At 52.9% G+C, this 24,301-nt stretch overlaps 41 non-coding genes across 41 annotated transcripts; 9 read left to right on the top strand and 32 right to left on the bottom strand.

The window, feature by feature from the left end:
- Positions 1–217: 217 nt before the first annotated feature.
- Positions 218–289, top strand: Trnag-ucc (transfer RNA glycine (anticodon UCC)). The gene has a single exon. It is a non-coding gene; the product is annotated as a tRNA-Gly (tRNA).
- Positions 290–8,636: 8,347 nt separating this feature from the next.
- Trnam-cau (transfer RNA methionine (anticodon CAU)) lies at positions 8,637–8,709 on the bottom strand. Its single transcript has one exon. It is a non-coding gene; the product is annotated as a tRNA-Met (tRNA).
- Positions 8,710–8,869: 160 nt separating this feature from the next.
- Trnag-gcc (transfer RNA glycine (anticodon GCC)) lies at positions 8,870–8,940 on the bottom strand. Its single transcript has one exon. It is a non-coding gene; the product is annotated as a tRNA-Gly (tRNA).
- Positions 8,941–9,291: 351 nt separating this feature from the next.
- On the top strand, positions 9,292–9,363 carry Trnag-ucc (transfer RNA glycine (anticodon UCC)). The gene has a single exon. It is a non-coding gene; the product is annotated as a tRNA-Gly (tRNA).
- Positions 9,364–9,946: 583 nt separating this feature from the next.
- Positions 9,947–10,020, bottom strand: Trnai-aau (transfer RNA isoleucine (anticodon AAU)). The gene has a single exon. It is a non-coding gene; the product is annotated as a tRNA-Ile (tRNA).
- Positions 10,021–10,219: 199 nt separating this feature from the next.
- Trnae-uuc (transfer RNA glutamic acid (anticodon UUC)) lies at positions 10,220–10,291 on the bottom strand. The gene has a single exon. It is a non-coding gene; the product is annotated as a tRNA-Glu (tRNA).
- A 305-nt stretch (positions 10,292–10,596) lies between these two features.
- Positions 10,597–10,669, bottom strand: Trnam-cau (transfer RNA methionine (anticodon CAU)). The gene has a single exon. It is a non-coding gene; the product is annotated as a tRNA-Met (tRNA).
- Positions 10,670–10,829: 160 nt separating this feature from the next.
- On the bottom strand, positions 10,830–10,900 carry Trnag-gcc (transfer RNA glycine (anticodon GCC)). The gene has a single exon. It is a non-coding gene; the product is annotated as a tRNA-Gly (tRNA).
- A 351-nt stretch (positions 10,901–11,251) lies between these two features.
- On the top strand, positions 11,252–11,323 carry Trnag-ucc (transfer RNA glycine (anticodon UCC)). Its single transcript has one exon. It is a non-coding gene; the product is annotated as a tRNA-Gly (tRNA).
- Positions 11,324–11,906: 583 nt separating this feature from the next.
- Positions 11,907–11,980, bottom strand: Trnai-aau (transfer RNA isoleucine (anticodon AAU)). Its single transcript has one exon. It is a non-coding gene; the product is annotated as a tRNA-Ile (tRNA).
- Positions 11,981–12,179: 199 nt separating this feature from the next.
- Trnae-uuc (transfer RNA glutamic acid (anticodon UUC)) lies at positions 12,180–12,251 on the bottom strand. The gene has a single exon. It is a non-coding gene; the product is annotated as a tRNA-Glu (tRNA).
- A 305-nt stretch (positions 12,252–12,556) lies between these two features.
- Trnam-cau (transfer RNA methionine (anticodon CAU)) lies at positions 12,557–12,629 on the bottom strand. The gene has a single exon. It is a non-coding gene; the product is annotated as a tRNA-Met (tRNA).
- Positions 12,630–12,789: 160 nt separating this feature from the next.
- On the bottom strand, positions 12,790–12,860 carry Trnag-gcc (transfer RNA glycine (anticodon GCC)). Its single transcript has one exon. It is a non-coding gene; the product is annotated as a tRNA-Gly (tRNA).
- Positions 12,861–13,211: 351 nt separating this feature from the next.
- Trnag-ucc (transfer RNA glycine (anticodon UCC)) lies at positions 13,212–13,283 on the top strand. The gene has a single exon. It is a non-coding gene; the product is annotated as a tRNA-Gly (tRNA).
- A 583-nt stretch (positions 13,284–13,866) lies between these two features.
- On the bottom strand, positions 13,867–13,940 carry Trnai-aau (transfer RNA isoleucine (anticodon AAU)). Its single transcript has one exon. It is a non-coding gene; the product is annotated as a tRNA-Ile (tRNA).
- A 199-nt stretch (positions 13,941–14,139) lies between these two features.
- Positions 14,140–14,211, bottom strand: Trnae-uuc (transfer RNA glutamic acid (anticodon UUC)). Its single transcript has one exon. It is a non-coding gene; the product is annotated as a tRNA-Glu (tRNA).
- A 305-nt stretch (positions 14,212–14,516) lies between these two features.
- Positions 14,517–14,589, bottom strand: Trnam-cau (transfer RNA methionine (anticodon CAU)). Its single transcript has one exon. It is a non-coding gene; the product is annotated as a tRNA-Met (tRNA).
- Positions 14,590–14,749: 160 nt separating this feature from the next.
- On the bottom strand, positions 14,750–14,820 carry Trnag-gcc (transfer RNA glycine (anticodon GCC)). The gene has a single exon. It is a non-coding gene; the product is annotated as a tRNA-Gly (tRNA).
- A 351-nt stretch (positions 14,821–15,171) lies between these two features.
- Trnag-ucc (transfer RNA glycine (anticodon UCC)) lies at positions 15,172–15,243 on the top strand. The gene has a single exon. It is a non-coding gene; the product is annotated as a tRNA-Gly (tRNA).
- A 583-nt stretch (positions 15,244–15,826) lies between these two features.
- Positions 15,827–15,900, bottom strand: Trnai-aau (transfer RNA isoleucine (anticodon AAU)). Its single transcript has one exon. It is a non-coding gene; the product is annotated as a tRNA-Ile (tRNA).
- A 199-nt stretch (positions 15,901–16,099) lies between these two features.
- Positions 16,100–16,171, bottom strand: Trnae-uuc (transfer RNA glutamic acid (anticodon UUC)). Its single transcript has one exon. It is a non-coding gene; the product is annotated as a tRNA-Glu (tRNA).
- A 305-nt stretch (positions 16,172–16,476) lies between these two features.
- Positions 16,477–16,549, bottom strand: Trnam-cau (transfer RNA methionine (anticodon CAU)). Its single transcript has one exon. It is a non-coding gene; the product is annotated as a tRNA-Met (tRNA).
- Positions 16,550–16,709: 160 nt separating this feature from the next.
- Positions 16,710–16,780, bottom strand: Trnag-gcc (transfer RNA glycine (anticodon GCC)). The gene has a single exon. It is a non-coding gene; the product is annotated as a tRNA-Gly (tRNA).
- A 351-nt stretch (positions 16,781–17,131) lies between these two features.
- On the top strand, positions 17,132–17,203 carry Trnag-ucc (transfer RNA glycine (anticodon UCC)). Its single transcript has one exon. It is a non-coding gene; the product is annotated as a tRNA-Gly (tRNA).
- A 583-nt stretch (positions 17,204–17,786) lies between these two features.
- Positions 17,787–17,860, bottom strand: Trnai-aau (transfer RNA isoleucine (anticodon AAU)). The gene has a single exon. It is a non-coding gene; the product is annotated as a tRNA-Ile (tRNA).
- A 199-nt stretch (positions 17,861–18,059) lies between these two features.
- On the bottom strand, positions 18,060–18,131 carry Trnae-uuc (transfer RNA glutamic acid (anticodon UUC)). Its single transcript has one exon. It is a non-coding gene; the product is annotated as a tRNA-Glu (tRNA).
- A 305-nt stretch (positions 18,132–18,436) lies between these two features.
- Positions 18,437–18,509, bottom strand: Trnam-cau (transfer RNA methionine (anticodon CAU)). The gene has a single exon. It is a non-coding gene; the product is annotated as a tRNA-Met (tRNA).
- A 160-nt stretch (positions 18,510–18,669) lies between these two features.
- Trnag-gcc (transfer RNA glycine (anticodon GCC)) lies at positions 18,670–18,740 on the bottom strand. The gene has a single exon. It is a non-coding gene; the product is annotated as a tRNA-Gly (tRNA).
- Positions 18,741–19,091: 351 nt separating this feature from the next.
- On the top strand, positions 19,092–19,163 carry Trnag-ucc (transfer RNA glycine (anticodon UCC)). The gene has a single exon. It is a non-coding gene; the product is annotated as a tRNA-Gly (tRNA).
- A 644-nt stretch (positions 19,164–19,807) lies between these two features.
- Positions 19,808–19,881, bottom strand: Trnai-aau (transfer RNA isoleucine (anticodon AAU)). The gene has a single exon. It is a non-coding gene; the product is annotated as a tRNA-Ile (tRNA).
- Positions 19,882–20,080: 199 nt separating this feature from the next.
- Trnae-uuc (transfer RNA glutamic acid (anticodon UUC)) lies at positions 20,081–20,151 on the bottom strand. The gene has a single exon. It is a non-coding gene; the product is annotated as a tRNA-Glu (tRNA).
- A 305-nt stretch (positions 20,152–20,456) lies between these two features.
- Trnam-cau (transfer RNA methionine (anticodon CAU)) lies at positions 20,457–20,529 on the bottom strand. Its single transcript has one exon. It is a non-coding gene; the product is annotated as a tRNA-Met (tRNA).
- A 160-nt stretch (positions 20,530–20,689) lies between these two features.
- On the bottom strand, positions 20,690–20,760 carry Trnag-gcc (transfer RNA glycine (anticodon GCC)). The gene has a single exon. It is a non-coding gene; the product is annotated as a tRNA-Gly (tRNA).
- Positions 20,761–21,121: 361 nt separating this feature from the next.
- Trnag-ucc (transfer RNA glycine (anticodon UCC)) lies at positions 21,122–21,193 on the top strand. The gene has a single exon. It is a non-coding gene; the product is annotated as a tRNA-Gly (tRNA).
- A 583-nt stretch (positions 21,194–21,776) lies between these two features.
- Positions 21,777–21,849, bottom strand: Trnai-aau (transfer RNA isoleucine (anticodon AAU)). The gene has a single exon. It is a non-coding gene; the product is annotated as a tRNA-Ile (tRNA).
- Positions 21,850–22,048: 199 nt separating this feature from the next.
- Positions 22,049–22,120, bottom strand: Trnae-uuc (transfer RNA glutamic acid (anticodon UUC)). The gene has a single exon. It is a non-coding gene; the product is annotated as a tRNA-Glu (tRNA).
- Positions 22,121–22,426: 306 nt separating this feature from the next.
- Positions 22,427–22,499, bottom strand: Trnam-cau (transfer RNA methionine (anticodon CAU)). Its single transcript has one exon. It is a non-coding gene; the product is annotated as a tRNA-Met (tRNA).
- Positions 22,500–22,659: 160 nt separating this feature from the next.
- Trnag-gcc (transfer RNA glycine (anticodon GCC)) lies at positions 22,660–22,730 on the bottom strand. The gene has a single exon. It is a non-coding gene; the product is annotated as a tRNA-Gly (tRNA).
- A 361-nt stretch (positions 22,731–23,091) lies between these two features.
- On the top strand, positions 23,092–23,163 carry Trnag-ucc (transfer RNA glycine (anticodon UCC)). Its single transcript has one exon. It is a non-coding gene; the product is annotated as a tRNA-Gly (tRNA).
- A 583-nt stretch (positions 23,164–23,746) lies between these two features.
- On the bottom strand, positions 23,747–23,820 carry Trnai-aau (transfer RNA isoleucine (anticodon AAU)). Its single transcript has one exon. It is a non-coding gene; the product is annotated as a tRNA-Ile (tRNA).
- Positions 23,821–24,019: 199 nt separating this feature from the next.
- On the bottom strand, positions 24,020–24,091 carry Trnae-uuc (transfer RNA glutamic acid (anticodon UUC)). The gene has a single exon. It is a non-coding gene; the product is annotated as a tRNA-Glu (tRNA).
- Positions 24,092–24,301: the final 210 nt, after the last annotated feature.

Genomic DNA, 24,301 nt, shown 5'->3' with positions numbered 1-24,301 from the left:
ACAGACGCTGAATCCTGCACTGCACTGCTTAAAAATGACGCCCGAACGCGATCATGTAAGTACTCTTGCGGCGCAAGCACGCGACGACTCTTGTCAAAGGACGCGAAATGTGCGTAGAGACGCTGTCTGGATGCGCTCGCCTACAGCTACGACCACCTTCAGCCGCCGCCGACAGACGGGAAGCAGGCCTGGCGCGGCGTGCGCTGAAGGAAGATGTGCGGTGGTGGTGAAATGGTCAGCGTAGTTGCCTTCCAAGCAGTTGATCCGGGTTCGATTCCCGGCCACCGCAGCAGGATTTTACTTTTGCGTATGAGTTCTTTTGCCACGCGCCCTTAAATTAATGTTTTTTTTCCCCTCTCTTACTCGCTGTAGACACAGCCCTTGGTGTGTCTCGACTTGTCTCGCAGACGCTCTCAAATCGGCCTATATCAAAACGACAAGCACGAGAAACGACTGAGAGAGGTAAGGCAAGGCGAGGCGATGGACACACAGCACGCCCCCCTTCATTTCACGGCGGCGTCTCACTGACCGAATCGGGCTGTAGCTCCGAAAACAAAGGAGAAAGAAAAATAGGAAGCGAAACTGCCAACAGCACCCTGTGTTCCCATGCGCTAACCAGCCCAATTACTGACAAGGGCCGAAGTTGTTACGCATCGGCAATCGGACATTTTCTTTCATTTTCTCTTTATCGGTTGAGAATCAGTGTATTCAACATATTATGGCCATTGCCAAGTGAATGCTGTAGCGTTTCCCGACAAGTCGGGTTCGGATCCTCTGTAAACTTCCACGCAGGGTGATGATCTTTTGGTCATCACACTCGCCAGCTGAAATCGGCGCTGCCTTTTTGCAGTAGTAAGAGCTTAGTGGCCCGTGGGGGAACGAACCCACGACCTTCGCGTTATTAGCACGACGCTCTAACCAACTTTTTTGTTCGTTATTGATCGTTGTGTTTGGTCGTTGCGGACGTCGCAAGACGTCCTATTCAAGTTTGGTGGTTGATCCTTCCACTCTGTTTTTTATTACAGAGGCCAACCGGCTCTCTGATGGTTTTTTTTTTAGGAAGGAGACCAGACAGTTAGGTCATCGGTCTCATCGGATTAGGGAAGGATGGGGAAGGAATTCGGCCGGGCCCTTTCAGAGGAACCATCCCGGCATTTGCCTGGAGTGATTTAGGGAAATCACGGAAAACCTAAATCAGGATGGCCGGAGGCGGGATTGAACTGTCGTCCTCCCGAATGCGAGTCCAGTGTCTTACCACTGCGCCACCTCGCTCGGTGACCAACTGAGCTAACGGGCCTCGACAGATGCAGTTGCTAAGCCCTACGCTGGAAACATGTGGCTTGAAGCCATACACCATTTCTATGGTCGTCGTGTGTCTGCTTCCCTCGTCTATATTCTGCTTTGCCAATGTATTCGACCGTATCGGGCACGATTATCTTCTGTCCGTCATGACAAAACTGGGGTTCGGCGGCCACTTTTTCGATGCTTTACGGAATCTTTTAACGTCGGTGACGTCAGTAATTGTAATCAATGATTGGCAGTCGCCGCCCATTCCTATTACAAGATCCGTCAGACAGGGCTGTCCTTTATCAATGCTCCTATTTGTCATCGCTCGACCCGTTTTTGCGCGCAGTCGGTCGAATCATTGAAGGTGTCCAGGTCTGTCACGTCTCTCTCAAATGTGCTGCCTATGCTGAAGACGTGGGACTTTTCATGGGGCGGGCACACGACTTGGACAGAGTTCGCGATGTTCTGATATTATACGAACGTGCCTCTGGCGCCGTTCTGAATACGCGGAAAACTGTTGGTACCACTGGGTCGGCCGGGACTGCATGCTGATCAGGACTGGTTCCGTGTTGTGCGCACCCACAAAATTTTAGGACTTGACGTTGTAGCGTGCCCACAAAATATGCGAGTTTTAAACTGGAGGCGAATTCTTGGCACTGTGAAGGCCCTCTGTCGCAGCCACTCGGGTCGCCGACTCAACTTACATCAACGTGTGGCTGTCATTAACACGTTCATCTTATCAAATGCGTGGTACATCGCCCAACTGCTTAGCGTTCCGAAGCCGATCGGGAGGGCGATATCGCAGGCAGTCTACTGGCTCCTGTGGCGGCATGAAATTTTTAAAGTCAAGGCTTCGACCTGTGTCATCGACAGGCAGCTGGGCGGCCTCTGTTTCAACGACGTTTCACCCAAGTGCGGCGCGCTGCTCGTCCGCCGGACAGCCACCCTGCAGACCGACAACCCGGCAGGAACCACCGCGGCACTCCTGGAGCTTTACCGCCCACACTCTGAAGCGGCGCCCGTCTCTCTCGCGGCCATCCCGTACAAGATGTCCTACATACGGGAGTACTTTTTAACGAGGAGCTACGCTCTGTCAACGGCTACCGACACACAGGACCGCCCGCGGTCTCTACGTTGCCCTGAGTGGACAACCTCCGCGTCATAAACTGGTGCTCCGGAACCCCACAGTGGAATGGTTGAACGTGTGGGCCAACATCAATAACCCGGTGCTGCCATCGGACGTGAGTGCACTCTGGTTTAAGATCGTCAACAACACCCTAGCGACGAACCAGCGGCTTGCAGACATTCATCTCCTTCCCTCTGCCAACTGTGGAAGATGTGGTGATGTGGACATACGGGAACATCGTTTTGAGTGTGCATCGGTGTCGACGGTATGGAGGCTGTGTCAACGAATGGTCGCTCACATTAATAGAACGCCTCCTCACCTTGTGACTGAAGTTAGGCACTATCACACGACGAACAAAGCTTTCCCGCGGACGAAGAATAATGCCACTGTCTGGATCTTAGGGCATACGATTTATGCCCTTATCGATATGACCGTCACTCATACTGTGATATACCTGGATTATTTGTGGGCCCAGCATATGAAACTGAAGGATTGCGTTAAATCGCGAACTGTTTGCGAATTTTTTGAAGGCGGCCTTGGATTACGGCTATGAGATGGAACTGCGAACCACACATTGAACTGAGATTTACTGAGTTGACGCGTTCCACCTTTCATTTCTTTTTTTCTTCCTTCTACTTGTTTTATTTGTGTTATGGTTGGTGAATTGTGCCACAAACTCACTACGGGACATTATGGTTTTATCTTCAGGAGAGGAGTGTCCTTTTAATTTTGAGGAATTTTATTTTGTTTACAAGACTTCATGGGTATTTTGGAAGATGCGGCCTGTTTGTGTGGAACCTTCATGGATACGCAAGTGTTTTTCCAGTCTCTTCTTTTAAGTTCCCGGACTGTCGCGATTTCATTTTATTATTTTAGGTGATTTCTCTTTCGTTAGTGTAATGCGCACATCGACGTAAACTTTCAGTTGTGAAGTTGTGCGGCGTTGGCACCTGTTTTTTACCAACAATCTGCTCCGTCGGAGAGACTGACGCTCCTCAAAATGGAGAAAAATTTTCTTTTCCGCGGAATGATTTTAGTTGAAATACGAGCAGAAGAGTTGAACCGGCGGAAGAAAGAAGACCGTCCACGAATTCCGCGATATACACTCCTGGAAATGGAAAAAAGAACACATTGACACCGGTGTGTCAGACCCACCATACTTGCTCCGGACACTGCGAGAGGGCTGTACAAGCAATGATCACACGCACGGCACAGCGGACACACCAGGAACCGCGGTGTTGGCCGTCGAATGGCGCTAGCTGCGCAGCATTTGTGCACCGCCGCCGTCAGTGTCAGCCAGTTTGCCGTGGCATACGGAGCTCCATCGCAGTCTTTAACACTGGTAGCATGCCGCGACAGCGTGGACGTGAACCGTATGTGCAGTTGACGGACTTTGAGCGAGGGCGTATAGTGGGCATGCGGGAGGCCGGGTGGACGTACCGCCGAATTGCTCAACACGTGGAGCGTGAGGTCTCCACAGTACATCGATGTTGTCGCCAGTGGTCGGCGGAAGGTGCACGTGCCCGTCGACCTGGGACCGGACCGCAGCGACGCACGGATGCACGCCAAGACCGTAGGATCCTACGCAGTGCCGTAGGGGACCGCACCGCCACTTCCCAGCAAATTAGGGACACTGTTGCTCCTGGGGTATCGGCGAGGACCATTCGCAACCGTCTCCATGAAGCTGGGCTACGGTCCCGCACACCGTTAGGCCGTCTTCCGCTCACGCCCCAACATCGTGCAGCCCGCCTCCAGTGGTGTCGCGACAGGCGTGAATGGAGGGACGAATGGAGACGTGTCGTCTTCAGCGATGAGAGTCGCTTCTGCCTTGGTGACAATGATGGTCGTATGCGTGTTTGGCGCCGTGCAGGTGAGCGCCACAATCAGGACTGCATACGACCGAGGCACATAGGGCCAACACCCGGCATCATGGTGTAGGGAGCGATCTCCTACACTGGCCGTACACCACTGGTGATCGTCGAGGGGACACTGAATAGTGCACGGTACATCCAAACCGTCATCGAACCCATCGTTCTACCATTCCTAGACCGGCAAGGGAACTTGCTGTTCCAACAGGACAATGCACGTCCGCATGTATCCCGTGCCACCCAACGTGCTCTAGAAGGTGTAAGTCAACTACCCTGGCCAGCAAGATCTCCGGATCTGTCCCCCATTGAGCATGTTTGGGACTGGATGAAGCGTCGTCTCACGCGGTCTGCACGTCCAGCACGAACGCTGGTCCAATTGAGGCGCCAGGTGGAAATGGCATGGCAAGCCGTTCCACAGGACTACACCCAGCATCTCTACGATCGTCTCCATGGGAGAATTGCAGCCTGCATTGCTGCGAAAGGTGGATATACACTGTACTAGTGCCGAAATTGTGCATGCTCTGTTGCCTGTGTCTATGTGCCTGTGGTTCTGTCAGTGTGATCATGTGATGTATCTGACCCCAGGAATGTGTCAATAAAGTTTCCCCTTCCTGGGACAATGAATTCACGGTGTTCTTATTTCAATTTCCAGGAGTGTAATTACTTTTCGTTCTTCATTTTTCTGTGGAAGAGGACACCATACCATCTCAGAAGAAGATGATTGTTTTAAATTATTCCTGTTTTACCGAAGTTACAGTCGAGCAAATATAGCGTTGAAGCTCTCCGAAGAAGGCATATTTTGGTGAGAGCAAGGAGGGCTATAAGGGGAGTTGGGAGGCCCTAAAAAGAAATAAAAAAGAAAAAAGAAAAAGAAAAAAGTGGTAGAGTGCTCGCCTGCCACGCGGGCGGCCCGGGTTCTATTCCCGGCCGATGCATCATTTTCTGCCGTGTGGCTTGGGCGCTTGAGATGCACGATCCACAAGAATGTATAGCTGGATTCCCTTGAGAAGAATCGGCATGCTGTCGGTGTCTTCGGAATTAATACAACACGCCCTGCAACGAACTTCGAAGGGACAGCAGCACCACGAACAATTTCATTTATCATGAGCGTCAATGTCTCACCGAAAATATCCCAATAAGCCAGGTAAAATTGTATCTGGACCTGGAGACTTCCCTCGACGACACGAACGCATCACGTCTTTCACATCGTCCTGTGATAACATCTCATCCAGTGACTGTCGGTCAGAGTCAAAGATGACGGTATCCAATTCATCTAACAGAAACGAAAGTGCTACATCGTCGACAGCAGTCTGTCCGAACAACCTCTTAAAATGGTCGGAGACGTGGGGAACGATCTCATGTTTCGCCGTGAGACGAGCACCAGTGTCCGTGATAAGAGCGGTAATGACTTTCCTCCGCGCCAACCGTTTCTCGCGTGCCAGGTGGTAAAGCGTTGGCACTTCGTCAATGGTCTCACACAGCGGTCGGCTCCTTATCAGAAGACCTTTTGCCTTTTGGAGGTGATGATGGAGTATCTTGCTTTTAATTCTATTCAAACGTGCGCGTAAGTTTTGATCCGGCGCCACGGGTGCATCAAGCGCATCTTGGAGGCACTGCTGATAAAAGGCAATGGTGCGTCTCTCCCAAAACGACGCCTCCCTTGCATACCGCATCGCAACACTGCGCAACTGCGGTTTGGCTAAGTCGACCCACCATTGTAAGACCGTGGCATAACTGCCCCGTTTTACAGAGCAAAGCTGCCACACGTTCTGAATCTCGCTACTGAAACCGACGGCAGAGAGATGACGGGTATTGAGTTTCCAAACACGGGAAGGTGGCGCCTGCCGATTGGCCAGTAATTGCACGTCACACACAACTCCGCAGTGATCACTAAAAGCGACGGGATGTACCACCACTCTCTGAAGATAGGTTTGAAGTGGCCGCGACACATAAATTCGATCAATTCTGCTGGCACCGTTTGCATAAAAATGCGTGTATTGCGTCGTGGCAAGATGAAAATGACGCCAAACATTGATCAAATCATTGGTCACAATTAGTTGGGAAAGTTCCGGGCACATGGTAGCCGTGGGAAATTGATCGGCTGCGGCAGTAACACAGTTAAAATCACCGCCAACTACTACATTGCGGGTCGACGCAAAGAACGGAACCACATCTTGATTAAAAAGAACAGATCGAGCACGTTTATGATCAGTGCCACTCGGCGCGTATATATTAATAATTGTAACATCCTGGATCGTACACGTAAGTAGGCGGCCATTCGGTAAAAATTGAACGTTAGTTGGGTGCAATACAGTTTTATAAAGAACAGTGGTGCCACAAGTACCTTCAACATTAATGTTAGAGATGACATCGTAGCCAGGGACGTTATTGAAGCGCTTAACAGTGACTTCTTTGAGCAATGCAAGTCATAGCCTCCCAAAGTTAGCAAGTCTATAAAACTTGCTATTTTATGTGCAGCTATGATGCGATTTACATTGAGTGATAAAACTGAGAAAATCTTTAGATGTTGACGAGCGGCGGCCATTTAAAATACACACTCAAGTATTAGCAAGAAAAATGACAAACGGAAGTCGCAGATGCTGCGTCTTAAGCACATCAATAAAACTGTTAAGAAGCGCTGCAATGCATTACGTAACTCGTGGACAATTCTGTGCAGAAATTAACTTTCAGCGTGCAGGAACAGCGTAACATAAGATCCCAGGTAAACGGGGCACGAATTGCAGCAGGTCCGCCTAAAAAGCCGCTAATGGGATCCAGGGTCGTCCTCCTCCTGCTTCCACCAGGGCGTCTCCGCTGGTCGGTCGGTCTGTTGGGCGTGACCGCCAGCGGTGCCTGTGGACGTGGCCTCGTCCGCCTGTGGTGCGGCTGCACCGGCGGCCGACGTCGCCGAATGCCTGCGTGTGCGCTGCGGCAGCTGCTCGCTACTTAGCTCGCTTTTGCGCTTCGCAGCATTCGCACCCTGTTCGCGTGCCGTATTTAAGAACACCTTGAGATGTGCAGTTTGTTCCCTTATACGCTCCTGGCGTCCAGAGCTGGCAGAGGGAGGGGGGCACGATGTCTGAGCCTCTCTCTCACTGCCACTCTCTGATACAGGGGTGCACGGTAAATCATCAGACTGCTGGCTCCTAGTACCCTTATTTTTATTTTTCTTTGTACGCCCATTCCTCGGTGCGAGGGGAACCTCATCAGGCGGGGGAGGGGGTGGTAAGGAGGTGTCCATCTCTTCCGAAATAGCAACTGGTGTATTATCCGAAACATCTGGGATCTCCTTAGCAACTGAATCCGATTCTACCACAGCCGAGGACACAATGGGAGCGTCCTCCATTCGATCCTGTGGTGCGTCGAGAATAACATTCACTTCACTTGGTACGTCCTCAGCACGAATGGGGTCGGCGGGTCGGGGTTGTGATACAGTGCCAGCTACCACTTCACTCATTAGTGGCACAAAGTGGCCGCCAGTAGCCGCAGCGTCACTACGTGGGAGCTGCACGGGTCGTCTACGGGTGCAATCAACACGTAAATGCTCAGTGGAATGACAAATTGAGCAAGTGGTAGGCTGGCCGATATAAGTGAATTGAGCCCTACAGCCCGCAATCATAACGTAAGATGGAATGTGTTTCTTTAAGTCAATGCGTACACTTCGGACGCCGCTATTAACCTGGTATCGGTACGCACTAGACCACTTCTCGTTAACTACCGACAAGACCACTCCGTACTGAGTTAGAGCACGTGCAATAAAATCATTTCCACATTCAGGAGGCACATTAAATACTTGAACCGTTCTAACACCATAACCTGAGGGAGGAATTGGCACATCACTGACTGTTCCATTTACATGCTTGAATTTACGCACGCCGCCAAATTTCTCAATAAATTTTTCACAGATGTCGCCGTAAAAGAACTTCAAAAATAGCGAGTATTGAACGAAATCCAATTGAAACGTGTCTACTAGATCTTCCGGGATTTTCAAATCTTCGAATATAAATTCGTGGATCTCAAAACCGGTGGGCCGCAATGCATTTCTATCAAACACAAACTGTGCGGTGTTTGCCCTGGTAATTGTCTACATCGTACTCACTTTGATGAAACTTGAACACGTGCGCCTCCAAAAACTAGCTGAGCGCCGCCCCGCGATGTAAACAAAGCCGCAACGGCTCCGCTGCTCCGCGCGATGTGCGCGGATACGCCGTCCGAATGCGTCTGCTTGTAGCATAGGTTATTGCTTGTAGCAAAAACAGGAAGTAAACATCTTCCCGCTGAAGCGTTGAGGATAACAAACAAGAAATACGTTGGCGCCCAAGCAACAGCACCACCATCAGTCACAGAGAATTAGATGCCCCGGGTGAGGATCGAACTCACGACCTTAAGATTATGAGACTTACGCGCTGCCTACTGCGCTACCGAGGCACGGGTGAACCGTTTCTCCTGGAAACTGGGTAAGTTGCGTACCCAATATTAGACGTAGAAACACTGTACTTCCTGGATAACGTGTTCTGTTGCTACACGTTCATTGCCGGCCCAGTTGATTGCGGTGTTGCGGCAGCATTATCGCGGGAAAGCAAAATGATGCATCGGCCGGGAATCGAACCCGGGCCGCCCGCGTGGCAGGCGAGCATTCTACCACTGAACCACCGATGCTCGGGCCAGCGGTAACTTCACGCTGCTTCCCGAGCAGATGTCTCAAGGGAAAGTGGGGCTGCCGTCAAGCGCCGTAGCATTCTGTGCAGAAGACGCTGCAGACGCTGAATCCTGCACTGCACTGCACGGCACTGCTTAAAAATGCCTCCAGAACGCGGTCCTCTGCGTACTGTTGCGTCGCCGGCGCCGACTCTTGCCAAAGGATGCGAAATGTGCGCGGATACGCTGTCCGAATGCGTCTGGATGTGCTCCCCTAGCCTACCTCGAAATGCGCCTGCCAGGTACGATCACCTTCGGCCGCTGCCGACAGGCGGGAAGCCGACACAGCGCGGAGGCGGGGCGCTCGCTTGTGCGGTGGTGGTGTAATGGTCAGCATAGTTGCCTTCCAAGCAGTTGATCCGGGTTCGATTCCCGGCCACCGCAGCAGGCTTTTAATTTCGCGTATGAGTACTTTTGCCGCGCGCTCTTAAATTATTGTTTTTTTCCCCCCTCTTACTCGCTGCATACCAGCCCTTAGTGTGTCTCGACTTGTCTCGACTTTGCTCAGCTGACGCGAGAGCTGACGCTCTCAAATCGGCCTATATCAAAACGACAAGCACGATAAACGACTGAGAGAGGGGAGGAGAGGCGAGGCGATGGACACACAGCACGCCCCTTCATTTCACGGTGGCGTCTCCCTCACCGAATCGGGCTGTAGCTCCGAAAAGAAAAATAGGAAGTAAAACTGCCAATAGTACACTGTGTTCCCACGCGCTCACCCGCCCAAGTACTGACAAGGGCCAAAGTTGTTACGCATCGGCAATCAGACATTTTCTTTCATTTTCTCTTCATCGGTTGAGAACCAGTGTATTCAAAATATTATGCCCATTGCCGAGTGAATGCTGTAGCGCTTCCCGACAAGTCGGGTTCGGATCCTCTGTCAACTTCCACGCATGGTGATGATCTTTTGGTCATCACACTCGCCAGCTGAAATCGGCGCTGCCTTTTCGTAGTAGTAAAAGAGTAGTGGCCCGTGGGGGGATCGAACCCGCGACCTTCGCGTTATTAGCACGACGCTCTAACCAACTGAGCTAACGGGCCTCGGCAGATGCAGTTGCTCAGCCCTAAACTGGAAACGGCTGGCATGAAGCCATACACCATTTCTATGGTCGTCGTGTGTCTGCTTCCCTAGTCTATATTCTGCTGACGGTCACGAAACAGTAGCTATATTGCGAGCAGGACGGGAAACGGCCGCTCGGACAGCTCAAACTTGTCACGATTCGTGTGGAAAAAAATTACGTTCCGGTACCGGGAATCGAACCCGGGCCTCCTGGGTGAAAGCCAGGTATCCTAGCCACTAGACCACACCGGATGTGGCCGTTCCATTGGACCGTTCGTACGGTCGCTTGTCGCATTTCGTGTCGAGTGCCACGTCGGCGCCCTTCTCTCTTTGCGAGCATCTTTGCACATACTGACTGGCAAGGCGCGCACCTCAAACGTCGCAGAGCAATGCTTTTGGCTTCATGCTGTGCTGGAAGAAGAGGAAAAGGGAAGCTGTAAGTAGCAATAAGAGGAAGTAAACATTTTCCCGCTGAAGCGTTGAAACGTTGTGGATAACAAACAAGAAATACGTTGGCGCCCTAGCAACAGCACCACCATCAGTCACAGAAAATTAAATGCCCCGGGTGAGGATCGAACTCACGACCTTAAGATTATGAGACTTACGCGCTGCCTACTGCGCTACCGAGGCACGGGTGAACCGTTTCTCCTGGAAACTGGGTAAGTTGCGTACCCAATATTAGACGTAGAAACACTGTACTTCCTGGATAACGTGTTCTGTTGCTACACGTTCATTGCCGGCCCAGTTGATTGCGGTGTTGCGGCAGCATTATCGCGGGAAAGCAAAATGATGCATCGGCCGGGAATCGAACCCGGGCCGCCCGCGTGGCAGGCGAGCATTCTACCACTGAACCACCGATGCTCGGGCCAGCGGTAACTTCACGCTGCTTCCCGAGCAGATGTCTCAAGGGAAAGTGGGGCTGCCGTCAAGCGCCGTAGCATTCTGTGCAGAAGACGCTGCAGACGCTGAATCCTGCACTGCACTGCACGGCACTGCTTAAAAATGCCTCCAGAACGCGGTCCTCTGCGTACTGTTGCGTCGCCGGCGCCGACTCTTGCCAAAGGATGCGAAATGTGCGCGGATACGCTGTCCGAATGCGTCTGGATGTGCTCCCCTAGCCTACCTCGAAATGCGCCTGCCAGGTACGATCACCTTCGGCCGCTGCCGACAGGCGGGAAGCCGACACAGCGCGGAGGCGGGGCGCTCGCTTGTGCGGTGGTGGTGTAATGGTCAGCATAGTTGCCTTCCAAGCAGTTGATCCGGGTTCGATTCCCGGCCACCGCAGCAGGCTTTTAATTTCGCGTATGAGTACTTTTGCCGCGCGCTCTTAAATTATTGTTTTTTTCCCCCCTCTTACTCGCTGCATACCAGCCCTTAGTGTGTCTCGACTTGTCTCGACTTTGCTCAGCTGACGCGAGAGCTGACGCTCTCAAATCGGCCTATATCAAAACGACAAGCACGATAAACGACTGAGAGAGGGGAGGAGAGGCGAGGCGATGGACACACAGCACGCCCCTTCATTTCACGGTGGCGTCTCCCTCACCGAATCGGGCTGTAGCTCCGAAAAGAAAAATAGGAAGTAAAACTGCCAATAGTACACTGTGTTCCCACGCGCTCACCCGCCCAAGTACTGACAAGGGCCAAAGTTGTTACGCATCGGCAATCAGACATTTTCTTTCATTTTCTCTTCATCGGTTGAGAACCAGTGTATTCAAAATATTATGCCCATTGCCGAGTGAATGCTGTAGCGCTTCCCGACAAGTCGGGTTCGGATCCTCTGTCAACTTCCACGCATGGTGATGATCTTTTGGTCATCACACTCGCCAGCTGAAATCGGCGCTGCCTTTTCGTAGTAGTAAAAGAGTAGTGGCCCGTGGGGGGATCGAACCCGCGACCTTCGCGTTATTAGCACGACGCTCTAACCAACTGAGCTAACGGGCCTCGGCAGATGCAGTTGCTCAGCCCTAAACTGGAAACGGCTGGCATGAAGCCATACACCATTTCTATGGTCGTCGTGTGTCTGCTTCCCTAGTCTATATTCTGCTGACGGTCACGAAACAGTAGCTATATTGCGAGCAGGACGGGAAACGGCCGCTCGGACAGCTCAAACTTGTCACGATTCGTGTGGAAAAAAATTACGTTCCGGTACCGGGAATCGAACCCGGGCCTCCTGGGTGAAAGCCAGGTATCCTAGCCACTAGACCACACCGGATGTGGCCGTTCCATTGGACCGTTCGTACGGTCGCTTGTCGCATTTCGTGTCGAGTGCCACGTCGGCGCCCTTCTCTCTTTGCGAGCATCTTTGCACATACTGACTGGCAAGGCGCGCACCTCAAACGTCGCAGAGCAATGCTTTTGGCTTCATGCTGTGCTGGAAGAAGAGGAAAAGGGAAGCTGTAAGTAGCAATAAGAGGAAGTAAACATTTTCCCGCTGAAGCGTTGAAACGTTGTGGATAACAAACAAGAAATACGTTGGCGCCCTAGCAACAGCACCACCATCAGTCACAGAAAATTAAATGCCCCGGGTGAGGATCGAACTCACGACCTTAAGATTATGAGACTTACGCGCTGCCTACTGCGCTACCGAGGCACGGGTGAACCGTTTCTCCTGGAAACTGGGTAAGTTGCGTACCCAATATTAGACGTAGAAACACTGTACTTCCTGGATAACGTGTTCTGTTGCTACACGTTCATTGCCGGCCCAGTTGATTGCGGTGTTGCGGCAGCATTATCGCGGGAAAGCAAAATGATGCATCGGCCGGGAATCGAACCCGGGCCGCCCGCGTGGCAGGCGAGCATTCTACCACTGAACCACCGATGCTCGGGCCAGCGGTAACTTCACGCTGCTTCCCGAGCAGATGTCTCAAGGGAAAGTGGGGCTGCCGTCAAGCGCCGTAGCATTCTGTGCAGAAGACGCTGCAGACGCTGAATCCTGCACTGCACTGCACGGCACTGCTTAAAAATGCCTCCAGAACGCGGTCCTCTGCGTACTGTTGCGTCGCCGGCGCCGACTCTTGCCAAAGGATGCGAAATGTGCGCGGATACGCTGTCCGAATGCGTCTGGATGTGCTCCCCTAGCCTACCTCGAAATGCGCCTGCCAGGTACGATCACCTTCGGCCGCTGCCGACAGGCGGGAAGCCGACACAGCGCGGAGGCGGGGCGCTCGCTTGTGCGGTGGTGGTGTAATGGTCAGCATAGTTGCCTTCCAAGCAGTTGATCCGGGTTCGATTCCCGGCCACCGCAGCAGGCTTTTAATTTCGCGTATGAGTACTTTTGCCGCGCGCTCTTAAATTATTGTTTTTTTCCCCCCTCTTACTCGCTGCATACCAGCCCTTAGTGTGTCTCGACTTGTCTCGACTTTGCTCAGCTGACGCGAGAGCTGACGCTCTCAAATCGGCCTATATCAAAACGACAAGCACGATAAACGACTGAGAGAGGGGAGGAGAGGCGAGGCGATGGACACACAGCACGCCCCTTCATTTCACGGTGGCGTCTCCCTCACCGAATCGGGCTGTAGCTCCGAAAAGAAAAATAGGAAGTAAAACTGCCAATAGTACACTGTGTTCCCACGCGCTCACCCGCCCAAGTACTGACAAGGGCCAAAGTTGTTACGCATCGGCAATCAGACATTTTCTTTCATTTTCTCTTCATCGGTTGAGAACCAGTGTATTCAAAATATTATGCCCATTGCCGAGTGAATGCTGTAGCGCTTCCCGACAAGTCGGGTTCGGATCCTCTGTCAACTTCCACGCATGGTGATGATCTTTTGGTCATCACACTCGCCAGCTGAAATCGGCGCTGCCTTTTCGTAGTAGTAAAAGAGTAGTGGCCCGTGGGGGGATCGAACCCGCGACCTTCGCGTTATTAGCACGACGCTCTAACCAACTGAGCTAACGGGCCTCGGCAGATGCAGTTGCTCAGCCCTAAACTGGAAACGGCTGGCATGAAGCCATACACCATTTCTATGGTCGTCGTGTGTCTGCTTCCCTAGTCTATATTCTGCTGACGGTCACGAAACAGTAGCTATATTGCGAGCAGGACGGGAAACGGCCGCTCGGACAGCTCAAACTTGTCACGATTCGTGTGGAAAAAAATTACGTTCCGGTACCGGGAATCGAACCCGGGCCTCCTGGGTGAAAGCCAGGTATCCTAGCCACTAGACCACACCGGATGTGGCCGTTCCATTGGACCGTTCGTACGGTCGCTTGTCGCATTTCGTGTCGAGTGCCACGTCGGCGCCCTTCTCTCTTTGCGAGCATCTTTGCACATACTGACTGGCAAGGCGCGCACCTCAAACGTCGCAGAGCAATGCTTTTGGCTTCATGCTGTGCTGGAAGAAGAGGAAAAGGGAAGCTGTAAGTAGCAATAAGAGGAAGTAAACATTTTCCCGCTGAAGCGTTGAAACGTTGTGGATAACAAACAAGAAATACGTTGGCGCCCTAGCAACAGCACCACCATCAGTCACAGAAAATTAAATGCCCCGGGTGAGGATCGAACTCACGACCTTAAGATTATGAGACTTACGCGCTGCCTACTGCGCTACCGAGGCACGGGTGAACCGTTTCTCCTGGAAACTGGGTAAGTTGCGTACCCAATATTAGACGTAGAAACACTGTACTTCCTGGATAACGTGTTCTGTTGCTACACGTTCATTGCCGGCCCAGTTGATTGCGGTGTTGCGGCAGCATTATCGCGGGAAAGCAAAATGATGCATCGGCCGGGAATCGAACCCGGGCCGCCCGCGTGGCAGGCGAGCATTCTACCACTGAACCACCGATGCTCGGGCCAGCGGTAACTTCACGCTGCTTCCCGAGCAGATGTCTCAAGGGAAAGTGGGGCTGCCGTCAAGCGCCGTAGCATTCTGTGCAGAAGACGCTGCAGACGCTGAATCCTGCACTGCACTGCACGGCACTGCTTAAAAATGCCTCCAGAACGCGGTCCTCTGCGTACTGTTGCGTCGCCGGCGCCGACTCTTGCCAAAGGATGCGAAATGTGCGCGGATACGCTGTCCGAATGCGTCTGGATGTGCTCCCCTAGCCTACCTCGAAATGCGCCTGCCAGGTACGATCACCTTCGGCCGCTGCCGACAGGCGGGAAGCCGACACAGCGCGGAGGCGGGGCGCTCGCTTGTGCGGTGGTGGTGTAATGGTCAGCATAGTTGCCTTCCAAGCAGTTGATCCGGGTTCGATTCCCGGCCACCGCAGCAGGCTTTTAATTTCGCGTATGAGTACTTTTGCCGCGCGCTCTTAAATTATTGTTTTTTTCCCCCCTCTTACTCGCTGCATACCAGCCCTTAGTGTGTCTCGACTTGTCTCGACTTTGCTCAGCTGACGCGAGAGCTGACGCTCTCAAATCGGCCTATATCAAAACGACAAGCACGATAAACGACTGAGAGAGGGGAGGAGAGGCGAGGCGATGGACACACAGCACGCCCCTTCATTTCACGGTGGCGTCTCCCTCACCGAATCGGGCTGTAGCTCCGAAAAGAAAAATAGGAAGTAAAACTGCCAATAGTACACTGTGTTCCCACGCGCTCACCCGCCCAAGTACTGACAAGGGCCAAAGTTGTTACGCATCGGCAATCAGACATTTTCTTTCATTTTCTCTTCATCGGTTGAGAACCAGTGTATTCAAAATATTATGCCCATTGCCGAGTGAATGCTGTAGCGCTTCCCGACAAGTCGGGTTCGGATCCTCTGTCAACTTCCACGCATGGTGATGATCTTTTGGTCATCACACTCGCCAGCTGAAATCGGCGCTGCCTTTTCGTAGTAGTAAAAGAGTAGTGGCCCGTGGGGGGATCGAACCCGCGACCTTCGCGTTATTAGCACGACGCTCTAACCAACTGAGCTAACGGGCCTCGGCAGATGCAGTTGCTCAGCCCTAAACTGGAAACGGCTGGCATGAAGCCATACACCATTTCTATGGTCGTCGTGTGTCTGCTTCCCTAGTCTATATTCTGCTGACGGTCACGAAACAGTAGCTATATTGCGAGCAGGACGGGAAACGGCCGCTCGGACAGCTCAAACTTGTCACGATTCGTGTGGAAAAAAATTACGTTCCGGTACCGGGAATCGAACCCGGGCCTCCTGGGTGAAAGCCAGGTATCCTAGCCACTAGACCACACCGGATGTGGCCGTTCCATTGGACCGTTCGTACGGTCGCTTGTCGCATTTCGTGTCGAGTGCCACGTCGGCGCCCTTCTCTCTTTGCGAGCATCTTTGCACATACTGACTGGCAAGGCGCGCACCTCAAACGTCGCAGAGCAATGCTTTTGGCTTCATGCTGTGCTGGAAGAAGAGGAAAAGGGAAGCTGTAAGTAGCAATAAGAGGAAGTAAACATTTTCCCGCTGAAGCGTTGAAACGTTGTGGATAACAAACAAGAAATACGTTGGCGCCCTAGCAACAGCACCACCATCAGTCACAGAAAATTAAATGCCCCGGGTGAGGATCGAACTCACGACCTTAAGATTATGAGACTTACGCGCTGCCTACTGCGCTACCGAGGCACGGGTGAACCGTTTCTCCTGGAAACTGGGTAAGTTGCGTACCCAATATTAGACGTAGAAACACTGTACTTCCTGGATAACGTGTTCTGTTGCTACACGTTCATTGCCGGCCCAGTTGATTGCGGTGTTGCGGCAGCATTATCGCGGGAAAGCAAAATGATGCATCGGCCGGGAATCGAACCCGGGCCGCCCGCGTGGCAGGCGAGCATTCTACCACTGAACCACCGATGCTCGGGCCAGCGGTAACTTCACGCTGCTTCCCGAGCAGATGTCTCAAGGGAAAGTGGGGCTGCCGTCAAGCGCCGTAGCATTCTGTGCAGAAGACGCTGCAGACGCTGAATCCTGCACTGCACTGCACGGCACTGCTTAAAAATGCCTCCAGAACGCGGTCCTCTGCGTACTGTTGCGTCGCCGGCGCCGACTCTTGCCAAAGGATGCGAAATGTGCGCGGATACGCTGTCCGAATGCGTCTGGATGTGCTCCCCTAGCCTACCTCGAAATGCGCCTGCCAGGTACGATCACCTTCGGCCGCTGCCGACAGGCGGGAAGCCGACACAGCGCGGAGGCGGGGCGCTCGCTTGTGCGGTGGTGGTGTAATGGTCAGCATAGTTGCCTTCCAAGCAGTTGATCCGGGTTCGATTCCCGGCCACCGCAGCAGGCTTTTAATTTCGCGTATGAGTACTTTTGCCGCGCGCTCTTAAATTATTGTTTTTTTCCCCCCTCTTACTCGCTGCATACCAGCCCTTAGTGTGTCTCGACTTGTCTCGACTTTGCTCAGCTGACGCGAGAGCTGACGCTCTCAAATCGGCCTATATCAAAACGACAAGCACGATAAACGACTGAGAGAGGGGAGGAGAGGCGAGGCGATGGACACACAGCACGCCCCTTCATTTCACGGTGGCGTCTCCCTCACCGAATCGGGCTGTAGCTCCGAAAAGAAAAATAGGAAGTAAAACTGCCAATAGTACACTGTGTTCCCACGCGCTCACCCGCCCAAGTACTGACAAGGGCCAAAGTTGTTACGCATCGGCAATCAGACATTTTCTTTCATTTTCTCTTCATCGGTTGAGAACCAGTGTATTCAAAATATTATGCCCATTGCCGAGTGAATGCTGTAGCGCTTCCCGACAAGTCGGGTTCGGATCCTCTGTCAACTTCCACGCATGGTGATGATCTTTTGGTCATCACACTCGCCAGCTGAAATCGGCGCTGCCTTTTCGTAGTAGTAAAAGAGTAGTGGCCCGTGGGGGGATCGAACCCGCGACCTTCGCGTTATTAGCACGACGCTCTAACCAACTGAGCTAACGGGCCTCGGCAGATGCAGTTGCTCAGCCCTAAACTGGAAACGGCTGGCATGAAGCCATACACCATTTCTATGGTCGTCGTGTGTCTGCTTCCCTAGTCTATATTCTGCTGACGGTCACGAAACAGTAGCTATATTGCGAGCAGGACGGGAAACGGCCGCTCGGACAGCTCAAACTTGTCACGATTCGTGTGGAAAAAAATTACGTTCCGGTACCGGGAATCGAACCCGGGCCTCCTGGGTGAAAGCCAGGTATCCTAGCCACTAGACCACACCGGATGTGGCCGTTCCATTGGACCGTTCGTACGGTCGCTTGTCGCATTTCGTGTCGAGTGCCACGTCGGCGCCCTTCTCTCTTTGCGAGCATCTTTGCACATACTGACTGGCAAGGCGCGCACCTCAAACGTCGCAGAGCAATGCTTTTGGCTTCATGCTGTGCTGGAAGAAGAGGAAAAGGGAAGCTGTAAGTAGCAATAAGAGGAAGTAAACATTTTCCCGCTGAAGCGTTGAAACGTTGTGGATAACAAACAAGAAATACGTTGGCGCCCTAGCAACAGCACCACCATCAGTCACAGAAAATTAAATGCCCCGGGTGAGGATCGAACTCACGACCTTAAGATTATGAGACTTACGCGCTGCCTACTGCGCTACCGAGGCACGGGTGAACCGTTTCTCCTGGAAACTGGGTAAGTTGCGTACCCAATATTAGACGTAGAAACACTGTACTTCCTGGATAACGTGTTCTGTTGCTACACGTTCATTGCCGGCCCAGTTGATTGCGGTGTTGCGGCAGCATTATCGCGGGAAAGCAAAATGATGCATCGGCCGGGAATCGAACCCGGGCCGCCCGCGTGGCAGGCGAGCATTCTACCACTGAACCACCGATGCTCGGGCCAGCGGTAACTTCACGCTGCTTCCCGAGCAGATGTCTCAAGGGAAAGTGGGGCTGCCGTCAAGCGCCGTAGCATTCTGTGCAGAAGACGCTGCAGACGCTGAATCCTGCACTGCACTGCACGGCACTGCTTAAAAATGCCTCCAGAACGCGGTCCTCTGCGTACTGTTGCGTCGCCGGCGCCGACTCTTGCCAAAGGATGCGAAATGTGCGCGGATACGCTGTCCGAATGCGTCTGGATGTGCTCCCCTAGCCTACCTCGAAATGCGCCTGCCAGGTACGATCACCTTCGGCCGCTGCCGACAGGCGGGAAGCCGACACAGCGCGGAGGCGGGGCGCTCGCTTGTGCGGTGGTGGTGTAATGGTCAGCATAGTTGCCTTCCAAGCAGTTGATCCGGGTTCGATTCCCGGCCACCGCAGCAGGCTTTTAATTTCGCGTATGAGTACTTTTGCCGCGCGCTCTTAAATTATTGTTTTTTTCCCCCCTCTTACTCGCTGCATACCAGCCCTTAGTGTGTCTCGACTTGTCTCGACTTTGCTCAGCTGACGCGAGAGCTGACGCTCTCAAATCGGCCTATATCAAAACGACAAGCACGATAAACGACTGAGAGAGGGGAGGAGAGGCGAGGCGATGGACACACAGCACGCCCCTTCATTTCACGGTGGCGTCTCCCTCACCGAATCGGGCTGTAGCTCCGAAAAGAAAAATAGGAAGTATTCACGGTGGCGTCTCCCTCACCGAATCGGGCTGTAGCTCCGAAAAGAAAAATAGGAAGTAAAACTGCCAATAGTACAGTGTGTTCCCACGCGCTCACCCGCCCAAGTACTGACAAGGGCCAAAGTTGTTACGCATCGGCAATCAGACATTTTCTTTCATTTTCTCTTCATCGGTTGAGAACCAGTGTATTCAAAATATTATGCCCATTGCCGAGTGAATGCTGTAGCGCTTCCCGACAAGTCGGGTTCGGATCCTCTGTCAACTTCCACGCATGGTGATGATCTTTTGGTCATCACACTCGCCAGCTGAAATCGGCGCTGCCTTTTCGTAGTAGTAAAAGAGTAGTGGCCCGTGGGGGGATCGAACCCGCGACCTTCGCGTTATTAGCACGACGCTCTAACCAACTGAGCTAACGGGCCTCGGCAGATGCAGTTGCTCAGCCCTAAACTGGAAAGAGCTGGCATGAAGCCATACACCATTTCTATGGTCGTCGTGTGTCTGCTTCCCTAGTCTATATTCTGCTGACGGTCACGAAACAGTAGCTATATTGCGAGCAGGACGGGAAACGGCCGCTCGGACAGCTCAAACTTGTCACGATTCGTGTGGAAAAAAATTACGTTCCGTACCGGGAATCGAACCCGGGCCTCCTGGGTGAAAGCCAGGTATCCTAGCCACTAGACCACACCGGATGTGGCCGTTCCATTGGACCGTTCGTACGGTCGCTTGTCGCATTTCGTGTCGAGTGCCACGTCGGCGCCCTTCTCTCTTTGCGAGCATCTTTGCACATACTGACTGGCAAGGCGCGCACCTCAAACGTCGCAGAGCAATGCTTTTGGCTTCATGCTGTGCTGGAAGAAGAGGAAAAGGGAAGCTGTAAGTAGCAATAAGCGGAAGTAAACATTTTCCCGCTGAAGCGTTGAAACGTTGTGGATAACAAACAAGAAATACGTTGGCGCCCAAGCAACAGCACCACCATCAGTCACAGAGAATTAGATGCCCCGGGTGAGGATCGAACTCACGACCTTAAGATTATGAGACTTACGCGCTGCCTACTGCGCTACCGAGGCACGGGTGAACCGTTTCTCCTGGAAACTGGGTAAGTTGCGTACCCAATATTAGACGTAGAAACACTGTACTTCCTGGATAACGTGTTCTGTTGCTACACGTTCATTGCCGGCCCAGTTGATTGCGGTGTTGCGGCAGCATTATCGCGGGAAAGCAAAATGATGCATCGGCCGGGAATCGAACCCGGGCCGCCCGCGTGGCAGGCGAGCATTCTACCACTGAACCACCGATGCTCTGGCCAGCGGTAACTTCGCGCTGCTTCCCGAGCAGATGTCTCAAGGGAAAGTGGGGCTGCCGTCAAGCGCCGTAGCATTCTGTGCAGAAGACGCTGCAGACGCTGAATCCTGCACTGCACTGCACTGCACTGCACGGCACTGCTTAAAAATGCCTCCAGAACGCGGTCCTCTGCGTACTGTTGCGTCGCCGGCGCCGACTCTTGCCAAAGGATGCGAAATGTGCGCGGATACGCTGTCCGAATGCGTCTGGATGTGCTCCCCTAGCCTACCTCGAAATGCGCCTGCCAGGTACGATCACCTTCGGCCGCTGCCGACAGGCGGGAAGCCGACACAGCGCGGAGGCGGGGCGCTCGCTTGTGCGGTGGTGGTGTAATGGTCAGCATAGTTGCCTTCCAAGCAGTTGATCCGGGTTCGATTCCCGGCCACCGCAGCAGGCTTTTAATTTCGCGTATGAGTACTTTTGCCGCGCGCTCTTAAATTATTGTTTTTTTCCCCCCTCTTACTCGCTGCATACCAGCCCTTAGTGTGTCTCGACTTGTCTCGACTTTGCTCAGCTGACGCGAGAGCTGACGCTCTCAAATCGGCCTATATCAAAACGACAAGCACGATAAACGACTGAGAGAGGGGAGGAGAGGCGAGGCGATGGACACACAGCACGCCCCTTCATTTCACGGTGGCGTCTCCCTCACCGAATCGGGCTGTAGCTCCGAAAAGAAAAATAGGAAGTAAAACTGCCAATAGTACAGTGTGTTCCCACGCGCTCACCCGCCCAAGTACTGACAAGGGCCAAAGTTGTTACGCATCGGCAATCAGACATTTTCTTTCATTTTCTCTTCATCGGTTGAGAACCAGTGTATTCAAAATATTATGCCCATTGCCGAGTGAATGCTGTAGCGCTTCCCGACAAGTCGGGTTCGGATCCTCTGTCAACTTCCACGCATGGTGATGATCTTTTGGTCATCACACTCGCCAGCTGAAATCGGCGCTGCCTTTTCGTAGTAGTAAAAGAGTAGTGGCCCGTGGGGGATCGAACCCGCGACCTTCGCGTTATTAGCACGACGCTCTAACCAACTGAGCTAACGGGCCTCGGCAGATGCAGTTGCTCAGCCCTAAACTGGAAAGAGCTGGCATGAAGCCATACACCATTTCTATGGTCGTCGTGTGTCTGCTTCCCTAGTCTATATTCTGCTGACGGTCACGAAACAGTAGCTATATTGCGAGCAGGACGGGAAACGGCCGCTCGGACAGCTCAAACTTGTCACGATTCGTGTGGAAAAAAATTACGTTCCGGTACCGGGAATCGAACCCGGGCCTCCTGGGTGAAAGCCAGGTATCCTAGCCACTAGACCACACCGGATGTGGCCGTTCCATTGGACCGTTCGTACGGTCGCTTGTCGCATTTCGTGTCGAGTGCCACGTCGGCGCCCTTCTCTCTTTGCGAGCATCTTTGCACATACTGACTGGCAAGGCGCGCACCTCAAACGTCGCAGAGCAATGCTTTTGGCTTCATGCTGTGCTGGAAGAAGAGGAAAAGGGAAGCTGTAAGTAGCAATAAGCGGAAGTAAACATTTTCCCCGCTGAAGCGTTGAAACGTTGTGGATAACAAACAAGAAATACGTTGGCGCCCAAGCAACAGCACCACCATCAGTCACAGAGAATTAGATGCCCCGGGTGAGGATCGAACTCACGACCTTAAGATTATGAGACTTACGCGCTGCCTACTGCGCTACCGAGGCACGGGTGAACCGTTTCTCCTGGAAACTGGGTAAGTTGCGTACCCAATATTAGACGTAGAAACACTGTACTTCCTGGATAACGTGTTCTGTTGCTACACGTTCATTGCCGGCCCAGTTGATTGCGGTGTTGCGGCAGCATTATCGCGGGAAAGCAAAATGATGCATCGGCCGGGAATCGAACCCGGGCCGCCCGCGTGGCAGGCGAGCATTCTACCACTGAACCACCGATGCTCTGGCCAGCGGTAACTTCGCGCTGCTTCCCGAGCAGATGTCTCAAGGGAAAGTGGGGCTGCCGTCAAGCGCCGTAGCATTCTGTGCAGAAGACGCTGCAGACGCTGAATCCTGCACTGCACTGCACTGCACTGCACGGCACTGCTTAAAAATGCCTCCAGAACGCGGTCCTCTGCGTACTGTTGCGTCGCCGGCGCCGACTCTTGCCAAAGGATGCGAAATGTGCGCGGATACGCTGTCCGAATGCGTCTGGATGTGCTCCCCTAGCCTACCTCGAAATGCGCCTGCCAGGTACGATCACCTTCGGCCGCTGCCGACAGGCGGGAAGCCGACACAGCGCGGAGGCGGGGCGCTCGCTTGTGCGGTGGTGGTGTAATGGTCAGCATAGTTGCCTTCCAAGCAGTTGATCCGGGTTCGATTCCCGGCCACCGCAGCAGGCTTTTAATTTCGCGTATGAGTACTTTTGCCGCGCGCTCTTAAATTATTGTTTTTTTCCCCCCTCTTACTCGCTGCATACCAGCCCTTAGTGTGTCTCGACTTGTCTCGACTTTGCTCAGCTGACGCGAGAGCTGACGCTCTCAAATCGGCCTATATCAAAACGACAAGCACGATAAACGACTGAGAGAGGGGAGGAGAGGCGAGGCGATGGACACACAGCACGCCCCTTCATTTCACGGTGGCGTCTCCCTCACCGAATCGGGCTGTAGCTCCGAAAAGAAAAATAGGAAGTAAAACTGCCAATAGTACAGTGTGTTCCCACGCGCTCACCCGCCCAAGTACTGACAAGGGCCAAAGTTGTTACGCATCGGCAATCAGACATTTTCTTTCATTTTCTCTTCATCGGTTGAGAACCAGTGTATTCAAAATATTATGCCCATTGCCGAGTGAATGCTGTAGCGCTTCCCGACAAGTCGGGTTCGGATCCTCTGTCAACTTCCACGCATGGTGATGATCTTTTGGTCATCACACTCGCCAGCTGAAATCGGCGCTGCCTTTTCGTAGTAGTAAAAGAGTAGTGGCCCGTGGGGGGATCGAACCCGCGACCTTCGCGTTATTAGCACGACGCTCTAACCAACTGAGCTAACGGGCCTCGGCAGATGCAGTTGCTCAGCCCTAAACTGGAAACAGCTGGCATGAAGCCATACACCATTTCTATGGTCGTCGTGTGTCTGCTTCCCTAGTCTATATTCTGCTGACGGTCACGAAACAGTAGCTATATTGCGAGCAGGACGGGAAACGGCCGCTCGGACAGCTCAAACTTGTCACGATTCGTGTGGAAAAAAATTACGTTCCGGTACCGGGAATCGAACCCGGGCCTCCTGGGTGAAAGCCAGGTATCCTAGCCACTAGACCACACCGGATGTGGCCGTTCCATTGGACCGTTCGTACGGTCGCTTGTCGCATTTCGTGTCGAGTGCCACGTCGGCGCCCTTCTCTCTTTGCGAGCATCTTTGCACATACTGACTGGCAAGGCGCGCACCTCAAACGTCGCAGAGCAATGCTTTTGGCTTCATGCTGTGCTGGAAGAAGAGGAAAAGGGAAGCTGTAAGTAGCAATAAGCGGAAGTAAAC

This window comes from Schistocerca cancellata, chromosome 2 (assembly GCF_023864275.1).
Source record: "Schistocerca cancellata isolate TAMUIC-IGC-003103 chromosome 2, iqSchCanc2.1, whole genome shotgun sequence".
In the NCBI taxonomy this organism is placed as follows: domain Eukaryota; kingdom Metazoa; phylum Arthropoda; class Insecta; order Orthoptera; family Acrididae; genus Schistocerca; species Schistocerca cancellata.
Note: the sequence above shows the minus strand (reverse complement) of the source record. Positions and strands in the feature narration are given on the sequence as shown.